Raw genomic sequence first — 13855 nt, 5'->3', positions numbered from 1 at the left:
CACGTGCAGGATGTGAAAGCAATGGCCTTCTGCGGCTGTTGCTCCCGAGCACCTGGACTGTTAAGGCATTTGCAATCTCAGATCAAAGAGGATCAAGATTGGTAGCCATAAGCAACCAGGAGAAGGATGGAAAGGAAGGCAGGGGGCATGTTGGAGACTGAGTAATGTGGAATTAAAACAAGTAGGTCTCAGACCTTGGTGGGTAGTGCGGAAATGAAATATGGAGGCCTCAGACCTTGGTTCAGAAAGTGGTACATGCAATAGGAGGTGGGAGGGTAGAAAGAGACGGAGCAAGAATGTTCTTTGTTACTCTGAGAACTGTAAACTCCCAGAACGCCAGAAATAGGTCAGGCGTCTTCCTCAGACACTGTGTGCTTTCTCCTTTGATTAACTAATCAAACAACAGCAGCAACTGATTTTACAGCTGCCTTCATGTATCCAGAATATGGTATAAGAACATAAGAACAAGCCAGCTGGATCAGACCAGAGTCCATCTAGTCCAGCTCTCTGCTACTCGCAGTGGCCCACCAGGTGCCTTTGGGAGCTCACATGTAGGATGTGAACGCAATGGCCTTCTGCGGCTGTTGCTCCCGATCACCTGGTCTGTTAAGGCATTTGCAATCTCAGATCAAGGAGGATCAAGATTGGTAGCCATAAATCGACTTCTCCTCCATAAATCTGTCCAAGCCCCTTTTAAAGCTATCCAGGTTAGTGGCCATCACCACCTCCTGTGGCAGCATATTCCAAACACCAATCACACGTTGCGTGAAGAAGTGTTTCCTTTCATTAGTCCTAATTCTTCCCCCCAGCATTTTCAATGAATGCCCCCTGGTTCACGTATTGTGAGAAAGAGAGAAAAATTTCTCTCTGTCAACATTTTCTACCCCATGCATAATTTTATAGACTTCAATCATATCCCCCCTCAGACGTCTCCTCTCCAAACTAAAGAGTCCCGAACGCTGCAGCCTCTCCTCATAGGGAAGGTGCTCCAGTCCCTCAATCATCCTCGTTGCCCTTCTCTGCACTTTTTCTATCTCTTCAATATCCTTTTTGAGATGTGGCGACCAGAACTGAACACAGGACTCCAAGTGCGGTCGCACCACTGCTTTATATAAGGGTATAAACCTCATCTGGTTTTCATGGGAGGAGAGATTGCTCTTGACTGCATGGCCTTGAAAGAAAACTTTGCCGGTCGGCACATCGGAGTTGTTTTTGTCTTGCTGAAAGGTACCCCAGGAGTTAGCAGAACAATCGGAAGCCACAGGATCCACTAAGTATAGATGATTGGATGTATTGTATTGCTGTGACATCTTAGAGATGGGGGAAAGGAGATAATGTCCCTTTCTGAACACCTAAAAGGTTTGCAGAATTTTCCCACCCCCCCACCCCCTCGCCGTTTACCACAATGTTTGACTGCACTCACCTTCTCAAAACGATTCATGGCTGCTGCGAGGTGCTTTTCCTTTTTTGGTTAATTGTAGAATTGGTGCCTCATTGCTCCCTAGCTATGATTCTCTGTGGCTGCGTGTATTCAATGGTTTGAAGATTTAATCCAAAAAAAGGAAAAAAAGAAAAAATAGAGATTATGAAAATAAAGAGGTAAGGGGAAATGGAGTGAGCTCAGAGATGCAACAAAATGGCTCCGAGGAAGGAGGTGTGGAAAACAGCAGCAGGAAACATAAGACATCTTGCAAACATTTCAGACCAAACAATTGTTTTAATAGGGGATTCTGATAAAATGTTTCCAGGTTGGAAATAAAACATTTTGAAACCAAAAAGGGGGGGAGCAGAGTCTCTGTGATAACAACCCAACCCCTTCTTGCAGCAGCGAGGCCTTTGCAATATTTTGCCAGGGGCTTTCTAGCAAGGAGGGCGGGGGGCACCCAGGGACGTAATGCCCAATGGGCAAAGTGGGCAGCTGCCCAGAGCACCACCTTGTGGGGAGCATCAAAATGCAGGGTTCGTTTTTTGGTATTTTAGTGGTTTTCCATTTTTGGCCTGCAGAGGGCGCATTTTTAGGCTAGCGGCACCAAATTTTCAGCGTATCATCAGGAGACTGTCCTTATGCTACCCCCCAAGTTTGATGAGGTTTGGTTCAGGGAGTCCAAAGTTATGGACTCCTAAAGGGGGTGCCCCATCCCCCATTGTTTCCAATGGGAGCTAATAGGGGATGGGGGCTACAGTTTTGGGGTCTCAAAAGGGTAGCCCCCATCTCCTTAGCAAAGAATGGGGGATGGGGCACCCCCTTTGAGGGTCCATAACTTTGGACCCCCTAAACCAAACTGCACCAAACTTGGGGGGGGGGGGTCCCATCAAGACAGTTTCCAGATGATACCCTGAAATTTTGGTGCCAATACATCAAAAAATGAGCCACCTGCAGGAACATCCCAGAAATTTGCCCAAGAATCTTTGTTCTGCATTGAGTTTTCTGCATTGCTGTCAATGGGGGTTGCAGGTGGGGGGGGGGACATTTCTGAAGGCACAGTCTCAAAACTTTCAGAGTCTCATCAGGAGACTGCCCTAATGATACCCCCCAGGTTTGGTGCAGTTTGGGTCAGGGGGGCCAAAGTTATGGACCCTCAAATCTGTAGCCCCCATCTCCTATTAGCTCCCATTGGAAACAGTGGGGGATGGGGCACCCCTTTGGGAGTCCATACCTTTGGACTCCTTGAACCAAACCTCACCAAACCTGGGGGGTAGCATAAGGACAGTCTCCTGATCATACGTCAAAATTTTAGTGGCGATATGTCTAAAAATGCACCCCCTGCAGGCACCAATGTCCTGGTGCAAAAAAAAAATTGGGTTGGGTGGAGCGGCCGCCCATGGGGGGGCGGGGGGGGCATCCAACTCAGGTTTTGCCCAGGGCTACAGTTTGCCTCGTTATGCCCCTGGGGGCACCACCCAGAGTGTGCCCCCCCCCCCCCCCCAGCACCCCACGCACTCTGAAATGTCAGCCCTGAAAGCGCCGTCCCGCTTGCTACCGCGACACCTTCAAGCCAAACTCCGGTCCGCAACTTACCCTGGTCGCTGCAGGGCTCCAACTAAGCAAGGGCTTCTTTGCAATGTCCGGCTCCGACCTCAATCCTGCAAGTCCAAAAAATGGGCCAAAAGTACGCAGAGGGTTTCGCTTTTCCCGTGATTGGCAAGCACGGCCCCTTGCGTTGCCTTAGGGACCGGCACCGCACCAATGCAGGAAACTCCCCGACGCCCCGTGAGAGGAAAAGAGGGGATTGTCCCCGCAAAAGGAGGCCGGGGGCGTGTGGGGAAAGCACCCACGGGGCCACCAAGCGTGGAGCTCCTTCCTCCTCCAAAGCCACCTCGTGCACTTCTCGGGGGCGGCAGGACAGAAGCCCCACCCAAACCCCCGCACCGTCCCTGCCCCCGCGGCTCTGAGAGGCGCCCCTGCAGCAGCGACCCTCCCTTTTCCCGCCTGCAAGAAGAGTTGCAAAGGGACGCTCTGGGGCTGCAGAACTCCTGGCCACAAGAGAGCTGGAGGGGGACGGGCACGTTTGCTCTCATTTCATGCAGGCTCCCTCATGCATGCAAGGAAAAAAGCGCGGGAATGGAAACGCCGCTCCCTGTGGCAGTCAGCTTTCATGACTGTGTGAAGAAAGGGTATCTATCCCTTTTCACTTACTGAGCAATCATTTATGAGGCAACCATTTGGTTTTTTGCTAGGTCGTTTATAATGCAACCATTTGGCCCTTATTAAAGTCGTAAACTGTGTTTGTGTTTAGTAGTGCAGGTAGTGTTATTCTTTAGGTAACAGGAATTGGCTTGTTACAAGGCCACGTTCTATACTGAAGAAGAAGAAGAGGAGGAGGAGGAGTTTGGATTTATATCCCCCCTTTCTCTCCTGCAGGAGACTCAAAGGGGCTGACAATCTCCTTGCCCTTCCCCCCTCACAACAAACACCCTGTGAGGTGGGTGGGGCTGAGAGAGCTCTGAGAAGCTGTGACTAGCCCAAGGTCACCCAGCTGGCATGTGTGGGAGTGCACAGGCTAATCTGAATTCCCCAGAGAAGCCTCCACAGCTCAGGCGCAAAGCAGGGAATCAAACCCGGTTCCTCTAGATTAGATACACGAGGTCTTAACCTCCTACGCCTCCTACGGTATATATCCCTTTTCACTTACTTAGCAATCATTTATGAGGCAACCATTTGGTTTTTGCTAGGTCGTTTATAATGCAACCATTAAAGTCGTAAACCGTGTTTGTGTTCAGTGCTGGTAGTAGTGTTATTCTTCAGCAACTTGTTTACATACAAACAGTTAACCCTTTTATAACTGAGTTGTGACAGACACTTGCAAAGTTCCAACAGTTTCAAGCCCTCAGCAAGGTGGGGTGGTGGTGAGTGATATTGATGGAACCCTTTAACAGGGAAAGGAAAGGTGGGGATTTTTCCTGTTCCGTTGGCTGAAATGCACATGTAACCTCAGCTTGTGGGTTCTGTGGGGCAGTACTTGGAAGGAGTTGCAAAGAACCAAATTTAAACAAAACAGTTTACTTCTCTTTACAAATAACATTAAACATCAACATTTAACATTTACACTTTTCAGTCCTGTTAAGTTTGCATTTCAAGTCCTTCTAGTTACAGTCTACTGATACTGCCAAGTCCAATTCTTCTTTGCAAGTGGGTTGGCTCCTGAAGACTCCAAGGGCTTGATGAACAGGATGCAACATGATGAAGGTTTCCAGGAGAACTCTCACCCATTACAACCACAAAAAGAAACCCTTAACAAGGTGTCAAGGGCTTATACAACCAAGGTCCGAGTCTGGTAGCCTTGTCTTCTCCAAAGAGCTCTGCAGCCTTTCTGCTGCTCTGAGTCTCCACCCCCTTACTGGTTCAACCCATTCTGGGCATGGGGGTTACACACACACCTTCCGACATGCCAGACTTAAAATGGAGTTATTCTTCCATACTTCATAGAGACCTGAAGTAGATGTGAGGCCTCTTTTATATCCGAGCATAGAGGCAGACTTTTAAGTGGAACGGTGTGTTAGCCTAGTACTTTAGCTGCGACATTAGACCTTTTAGAAAAGTGATGTACTAATTAGAGCACCAAACTGGGATTTGGGAGACCCCAGTTCTACTCAGTCCAGGAAACTTGCTGAGTTAAATTAGGCTTTTGTGCCTCACTTACCTCACAGGGTTGTTGTAAGGATAAAACAGAAAATGGGAGAACAATATGTGGAACCGGGAACTCCTTGCAGAAAGGTGGAATTAAAAAGAATTAAGAGATCACTTTTGAGGGGAGCGAGTGGATGGCTTCAACCGCGAAGGGGATCTCCTTCATACTGACAGTCAGTGCAGTGTTTTAGTTCTAGAAATTATCTTATCTGCTTCTTACTGTTATCCCAGTTAGAGGGAACAGGATAAATTACCCAGTTCTTGTTTAGAGAACCAAAGAGACAGACAAAAAGAATGATTTCAGGAAGTTAGTAATTTTATTAGAGAGAAACAGGTTGCAATTGCACCCTGGGAGGAAAGACTCAATTTCAGCTTTGGGGCCGTCCTTTTTATAGACAAATTTCACATGATAAGTCATTAAATTCCTATACATTACAGAATTTTTGACACCTTGGAATAACATACAAAAACTTAATGTCAGCCATAATTTTGCCAGGCTAATGATTCTCTGACATAGAGAGGTTTTCTTTTGCCGGCTCTGAGAGGTATGTCCCATAGACTGATAGTTTCTTTATTACATGTTCATTTTATTACCTCGTTAAACTCAGGGTTAATTACAGGACAACCCTTAAACAATTAAGGCAACTTTCTCGCCTCTCGACCCTTGGCACTATCTCCGTGCCCCTGCCTTCACCCACTTAGATGGATGGCAAAACACAGAATCTGACAGGAGTAATGCCAATTGGCCATGCTGGCAGGGGCTGATGGGAATTGTAGTCCATAACATCTGGAGTGCCAAAGGTTCGCCACCACGGGAGGCAAGTGTATTCTTAACTAATAATATGTGTCCCCTTTAACTTAGTTCCCTTTCTCCGACCTTGGTTCAGTCAGGAGGATTTACTGCTAAAAGCTTGGCTGGTGTGCCCTCAAGAAGGCCTTCTTTTGTTATGTGTTAGTTAGGGGCTTGTTTAGGCTATGTTTTACTTATGCCGTCAGGGTCTGCCGAATCAGCAGAAAGTGTAGATATCCGTGTTGTTTAGGTCTTTGTCAATCGGCTCAAGTGGAGAGTTGGAGGTTTTCTTACAATGAGTAACTTAAAAATAGCTAGTATAACATAGGAATAAGTATATCGCAGTTATTGAATGTAAGTGAGTAATAAATGCCACTAAATATGATTAAATGCGGTTATACTTTCAGTGCTAACATTTCCAAGGCTGGAAAACTGGTCAATGAAAATGTGGTCCCAAGAATTATGTCTACTTAAATTGCTGTGGGTTTGCCCTGTTTCCTACACTGTCAATTTAATCAGCAGAGAGGAGTCTGCTCTTAATTCAGTGAATGACCAGCACATTTAATACAAGTATAAACCCATTTCTCATCTGCAGTTCCAACCAGAGCAATACCTATCTTAGGGTACTGGAACCCATGGCTTTAGACCCAAATGTGGCTCAGTGCACAACCATATATGGCTCTTTTGAAAAAGAGGATGAATACTTACGTTTAATATACATTACAAGACAGGTGACAGAAGGCATTGATGTGGGGGCTGCTGAGTTGGGGGAGTGAGGTTTTTTGGATTTATATCTCCCCTTTCTCTCCTGCAGGAGACTCAAAGGGGCTTACAAGCTCCTTGCCCTTCCCCCCTCACAACAAACACCCTGTGAGGTAGGTGGGGCTGAGAGAGCTCAGAAGAACTGTGACTAGCCCAAGGTCACCCAGCTGGCATGTGTGGGAGTGCACAGGCTAATCTGAATTCCCCAGATAAGCCTCCACAGCTCAGGGGGCAGAGCTGGGAATCAAACCCGGTTCCTGCAGATTAGATACACGAGCTCTTAACCTCCTACACCACTGCTGCTCACGGCATTGCTGAAGCCGTGAACCGATTGTGGAGAGAGGATTGAAGCCATTGGGGGAGTGATTTGACATGGTTCTTGGGCAGAGAGGTACAGGAGGAGGCTTGGAAGCATCAAGATGACCAGCAACAGCAAGAGGAGATTTGGAAAAAGGGGGGAGGGGGCAGCTGCATGGAGGTAAAATATGGGGGTGCCCCCTTTGTGGGGCAGGCCTGGTGCGCACAGCGTGTCAGAGCCTTGGAAGCCAAGACTGGCGCTCGATTAAAGAGTGGTGCATGCTGGGCTAGTGTCTGGAGTGGTGAAAAGTGTCTTGCTCCTGGGCATGGGTGTGGAGAGAACATAAGAACATAAGAACTAGCCTGCTGGATCAGACCAGAGTCCATCTAGTCCAGCACTCTGCTATTCGCAGTGGCCCACCAGGTGCCTTTGGGAGCTCACGTGCAGGATGTGAAAGCAATGGCCTTCTGCTGCTGCTCCTGAGCACCTGGTCTGCTAAGGCGTTTGCAATCTGAGATCAAGGAGGATCAAGATTGGTAGCCATAGATCGACTTCTCCTCCATAAATCTGTCCAAGCCCGTTGAAGTGAGGCACTGTCAGGATGCCTAGTGGGTGCTGGGGCTGCTTGCTGCATCAGGCTATGGGGGGGATGGGATCTTCTACTGATCAACTGTTCTACTGTGTAATCGTGTGGGGAAAACACGGGCGTCTGGAGGCAGTTGTCCCCCCCGGTGAGCACACTCCCGGCCCAGAGCTGTCATCCCACTCGGCTATGCCAAGCACACGGGACGTCCCTGTGGCCTTCCCCTGGGCTAAAATGTAATCAGGCCGAAATTGCTGACCGTCAGACTTTCTGGGTCCTGCAAGTATGTGCTTTTGCTGACTACGGTGAAACAACCCTTACCTGAAAACTGTGCCCTCCCATTGTTTTGCTTTTCCGCAAATCTCTTAAATAAACGGGTGTCGGAAGCTCCAAAAGATCAGAGCCTCACAGGGGCACTCTGTGGAGCTCTCCCCACCCAACTGCATCTTCGTCTCCGTCTCTGTTCATCTCGCAACATAATAGTTCTGATGTTTCACTGTTCCTTGCTTGCTTTCACCGCCAAGGTCAGCGTCAACGGACTTCTCTCCTTATCAAACTGTCTACATATTTTGTGTCTGTTCTCATGGGATGATGCTGGGAGGTGGATCTTTGGTTGGGGGTTGGATCTTTATGCTGTGGTTTTATACTACTGTTTAAACGGGAAAAAGTCAATTCTGGCTCCCCGCCCCGGTTCTCCAAATGAATAAACCTTTGTTCGTTACAAGGTCTTGTTTCTTTGTGGAGAATCTGACAGGCACAGGAGCCAGTCTGAGGATCTAAGGCAGTGGTGGCGGACCTATGGCACAGGTGCCAGAGGTGGCACTCAGATCCCTCTCTGTGGGCACGCACAAACAGAGTCACCCCCCCCCCCCACACACACACATCTAGGCTGGACTGGGCCGCTGGGCTCAATTATTAGCACTAAATCTAAGACCTAATTTTGGGGAAGCAGTGGAGGTAACCCTGTAAAGCGCTGTTAAACCCTACTGATTTTCATGCGAAGAACTAAAACGCGATCCTTTACCTGGGAGTAAGCTCGGTTGCTGGCAATGGGGCTTGATTCTGAGTAAACCCTCCTAGGGTCATGATTCACCCGTTGGAAGAGTTGCACAGTTGCTTCAAAGCAAAACCACCGACTACCACCAAGCTTACTCCCGAGTAACGCACGCCTCGGAGCCAACCGTTTTTTTCTAAACTAAAACCTCAGTATTCAGGTTAAATTGCCGTGTTGGCACTTTGCGATAACTAAGTGGGTTTTGGGTTGCAGTTTGGGCACTCGGTCTCGAAAAGGTTCGCCATCACTGATCTATGGCCGTACCACCCTGAATGTGCCTGATCTTGCCTGACCTCGGAAGCTAAGCAAGGTGAGGCCTGGTTAGAACCACCTGGAAATATTGGGTGCTGTATTCTTTTTGGCCCTCGCCCTCTCTTTCCCTCCTTCCTACCAGTATCAGCCAGTGTGCCGGAGCACTCACACAAAACTATTCATTTACCCTCTGCACACACTGTGCCGCAAAGCTCCACCGCCACTTAGAAAGATGCCAAGTTTTCCGCTGTTTTTTTTCTCGATGCCCACTGTGCTGGCCCTAAGCAGTGGTGGTGAACCTTTGGCACTCCAGATGTTATGGACTACAATTCCCATCATCCCCTGCCAGCATGGCCAATTGGTTGATGGGAATTGTAGTCCATAACATCTGGAGTGCCAAAGGTTCGCCACCACAGCCCTAGTGGCTATGTCGTCTGCTCCAGGCCTCTCAGCAGAACAATGGACCCCCTCCGGGGTTAACAGACGTTTACTTGTGTGTGGGGTTTTTTTACTCAGAGAAAAGTATGACATTAACGTGGTGAGGAAGGGGGGGCTCAACAGTATACAACACAGGCCCTCTGAGAACCTCGAAAAGGGCTAGTGTGAGAAGGGTGAAATTACCCTTACCAAATTGTTTCTGAATTGTGTGCATGTTTTCTGTGGATTGCAGCACTGTCCATGTGAAAAGTAGGTATATCCCACAACTACTTGGAAGCCCTTCCCCAAATGATGTCTTAGCAGAGGTAGAGAGGAAGCTTTGTGTGTGCAGTTCTATACTGTTGTCACTAGATGGTGCAGGGTGTTCACAGATCAAAACAGTACTGGGAAGACCTTTTTGTGAGGGCTAAAGAACTAGTCCTTCCCAGGAGCTGCAGTGGCAGTTAAGAGCTCGTGTATCTAATCTGGAGGGTTTGATTCTCTGCTCCGCCGCCTGAGCTGTGGAGGCTTATCTGGGGAATTCAGATTAGCTTGTACACTCCCACACACGCCAGCTGGGTGACCTTGGGCTAGTCACAGCTTCTCGGAGCTCTCTCAGCCCCACCTACCTCACAGGGTGTTTGTTGTGAGGGGGGAAGGGCAAGGAGATTGTCAGCCCCTTTGAGTCTCCTGCAGGAGAGAAAGGGGGGACATAAATCCAAACTCCTCCTCCTCCTCCTCCTCCTCCTCTTCCTCTTCTTCTTCTTCTTCTTCTTCTTCTTCTTCTTCTTCTTCTTCTTCTTCTTCTTCTTCTTCTTCTTCTTCTTCTTCTTCTTCTTCTTCTTCTTCTTCTTCTTCTTCTTGTGGTGCCACAAAATATTTGGGGAAATATTCTGGACAACACATACACCATTGTTACTTATTGACAATCGAAAACAAAGGGGTGCGTGTGTTACGTTTCAACAATGTTTTTTGTCTATTCTTTGTTTTCCAATGTCAGTACAGTACAGCATCTGCAACCTTAATATATATAACTTTCTATATTTTCACAGAATGAATTCTTATTAGCACATAAATGTCCAGATCATCACTCATTAATTGGGTTTGTGTTTTCTAGAGGGTGGGTTGCAGTCAAGGAGGAGAGGTGGACAAATGCATCACACTTTTGCTTGGCATACCGCTGCTAAAAGCATAGAACTGCCAGGGAAAATAATTGGCCAACCCAATTATTAGACATGCTGCAGGATATGTGCCTCCATTCTTTCTCGTCGACCTGCCCTCCTCTGTATACAGGGGAGCAGCAGTGGCATAGTGGTTAAGAACAGGTGTACTCTGATCTGGAGGAACCAGGTTTGATTCCCCGCTCTGCTGTTTGAGCTGCAGAGGCTTATCTGGGGAATTCAAATTAGCCCGTGCACTCCCACACACGCCAGCTGGGTGACCTTGGGCTAGTCACAGCTTCTCGGAGCTCTCTCAGCCCCACCCACCTCACAGGGTGTTTGTTGTGAGGGGGGAAGGGCAAGGAGATTGTAAGCCCCTTTGAGTCTCCTGCAGGAGAGAAAGGGGGGATATAAATCCAACTCTTGTTCTTCATCATCCTGATTGTAAGTCTGAATGCTGGCCAAACACCACTACAGAATTAGCATTTGCACAGCTCCTGGGAATCTTATCCCTATGGTATAGCCCAGTGATGGCGAACCTTTTCGAGACCGAGTGCCCAAACTGCAACCCAAAACCCACTTATTTATCGCAAAGTGCCAACACGGCAATATAACCTGAATACTGAGGTTTTAGTTTAGAAAAAAACAGTTGGCTCCAAGGTGCGCGTTACTTGGGAGTAAGCTTGGTGGTAGCCGGTGGCTTTGCTTTGAAGCAACCGTGCAATGCTTCAAATGGGTGAATCACGACCCTAGGAGGGTTTAGAAGCAAGCCCCATTGCCAGCAACCGAGCTTACTCCCAGGTAAAGGATTGCGCTTTAGTTCTTCCCATGAAAATCAGTGGGGTTTAACAGCACTTAACCTACACGTCATGCCCAGTGGCCCAGGTCAGCCTAGATGTGTGTGTGTGGATTTTCCACCACCCCCCATGACGAGCTCTGTGCGTGCGTGCTCACAGAGAGGGCTCTGAGTGCCACCTCTGGTACCCGTGCCATAGGTTCACCACCGCTGGTATAGCCAGTCTTTTAGTTGCATCCACATAATCCAAGCCTTTGACATCCAGGAAGGTGTCAAACTTGGAGGAGGAGCTATGCAAACCGGGGACATTCCCATATTGAACTTGAAGACCATTTTCTCCATTGTTGAAATTGTCAAGTTTAATATTTGAGATTGCTGCAATCCTAGGACTTCGTGGAGAGATGGCGCAGCGTAGTGGTTAAGGTGTCTGACTAGGACCTGGAAAACCCAGGTTCGATTCCCCACTCTGCTGTGAAGACTTGCTGGGTGACACTGGCTGAGTCACACACGCTGTCTCGCCCCAACCCTGGCAAGTATTTGGATAGGAAATTCACAAGAGTGCCAATGCCTGACACAGAAGATGCAGGAAATGGCAACTCATCTCCAAGTGTCTCTTAATTAAGAACCTTGTGGGGCCACCAAAGGGGCGGGGGAGATTTAGAAGCATTTGGTCAAATCATAAAATTTGAGTAAACACCCTGTTGAAAGTGAGGAGAGTTTCAATATACTTCAAAGCCTGCAGGATCCCTTTACACCCCAAAAAGATCTGGCCTGAGGGTTAACATCCTGGACCAAATGGCAAAGGGGGGAGGGGGGCTTTGTATAAGACAGCTCTGGGTCCTTCTCACACACACACACTCTCTCACACACAAATGGACACTGAAGCCAAAGAACTTCATGTGACTGTACTTATTCTTATCTTCATATATGTTGGTATTGGGAATTAGAAGAAGAGTTTGGATTGATATCCCCCCTTTCTCTCCTGTAGGAGACTCAAAGGGGCTTACAATCTCCTTGCCCTTCCCCCCTCACAACAAACACCTTGTGAGGTGGGTGGGGCTGAGAGAGCTCCGAGAAGCTGTGACTAGCCCAAGGTCACCCAGCTGGCGTGTGTGGGAGTGTACAGGCTAATCTGAATTCCCCAGATAAGCCTCCACAGCTCAGGCAGCAGAGTGGAGAATCAAACCCAGTTCCTCCAGATTAGATACACGTGCTCTTAACCTCCTACGCCACTGCTGCTCCAAAATCCAACATTAGATTTTGTTATGTAGACTGTGCCAACTGACGTGAATTTCTTCTTGTAGCTGAATCTTGTATTTTACACTGAAATGAAGTTTCAGGCTTTTACAGGTGTGTTTTTGCTATTTCCAAGGGTCCCATAAAGGGGAATTGAATTTCAGAGTCTGGATGCAGGACAGGGGGGTTAAAATCACCCAGGCTGGTGAGGTGCTACCAGCAAAGTTCTGACTCATGGCTTGTTACGATCCTCGGCCTGTCAGTTGAATTGATTTACACTGTTGTCATTACAGCCATTACAGGTAAGTGAGGCTGCACTAGAAGACCGGAGGTGAAGTATGTTTTTCAGAGTTGCTCCCATTGGTTGGGAAAGACCTCTCTTTTGACAGGAGCTGGAACTGCTCATTCAGTAGTCAAACCACTATGAAGTATTGTGAGCTCAACAGATCTCTTGCCAAGAATAAAAGTGATGGATATCTTTGTGTGACAGGAGGAGATGGCGGCACTTTACAACGACAGGGTGGCTGTTCGGGGGCCAGCTGGGCGAGCGGGGGGGTGGGTGGGGTGATGGGATCCACTCTCCCCTTCCTGAGTCTCATGGATCCAGTTTATCACCAGATTTTCCTGAAGATAGGTGATGCATTAGTACAGTGATGGCGAACCTTTTCGAGACCGAGTGCCCAAATTGCAACCCAAAACCCACTTATTCATCGCAAAGTGCCAACACGGCAATTTAACCTGAATACTGAGGTTTTAGTTTAGAAAAAAACGTTTAGCTCCGAAGCGTACGTTACTTGGGAGTAAGCTTGGTGAAGCAACCATGCAACGCTTTGAACAGGTGAATCACGACCCTAGGAGGGTTTACTCAGAAGCAACACCCATCGCCAGGTAAAGGATTGTGCTTTAGTTCTTCTCATGAAAATCAGTGGGGTTTAACAGCGCTTAACGGGGTCACCTACACTGCCTCCCCAAAACTAGGTCTTGTGCTTTACGCTATTAATCGAGCTCCAGCGCTCCAGGTCCAGCTCTAGATGTGCTAGGGCGGGTGACTCTGTTACAAGTGCCCACAGAGAGGGGTCTGAGTGCCACCTCTGGCACCTGTGCCATAGGTTCGCCACCACTGCATTAGTATGTTGTAAACACTGAGAGCCAGTGCTTTGCAGTGGCTTGTGGGGGCCTTAAATCAGTGGTTCTCAACCTTCCTAATGCCGGGACCCTTTAATACAGTTCCTCATGTTGGGTGACCCCCAACCATAAAATTATTTTTGCTGCTACTTCATAACTGCAATTTTGCTACTGTTTTGCTACTGTTATGAATGGTAATGTAGATATCTGATATGCAGGATGCATTTTCATTGTTACAAATTGAACATAATTAA

The 13855-nt window shown here is 48.0% G+C and overlaps 1 protein-coding gene across 1 annotated transcript in view; it reads right to left on the bottom strand.

Annotated features, from left to right (window-relative positions):
- Positions 1-13855, bottom strand: part of LOC125428893 (tripartite motif-containing protein 10-like) — a 120848-nt gene that overhangs the window by 51345 nt on the left and 55648 nt on the right.

This window comes from Sphaerodactylus townsendi, linkage group LG03 (genome assembly GCF_021028975.2).
Source record: "Sphaerodactylus townsendi isolate TG3544 linkage group LG03, MPM_Stown_v2.3, whole genome shotgun sequence".
In the NCBI taxonomy this organism is placed as follows: domain Eukaryota; kingdom Metazoa; phylum Chordata; class Lepidosauria; order Squamata; family Sphaerodactylidae; genus Sphaerodactylus; species Sphaerodactylus townsendi.
Note: the sequence above shows the minus strand (reverse complement) of the source record. Positions and strands in the feature narration are given on the sequence as shown.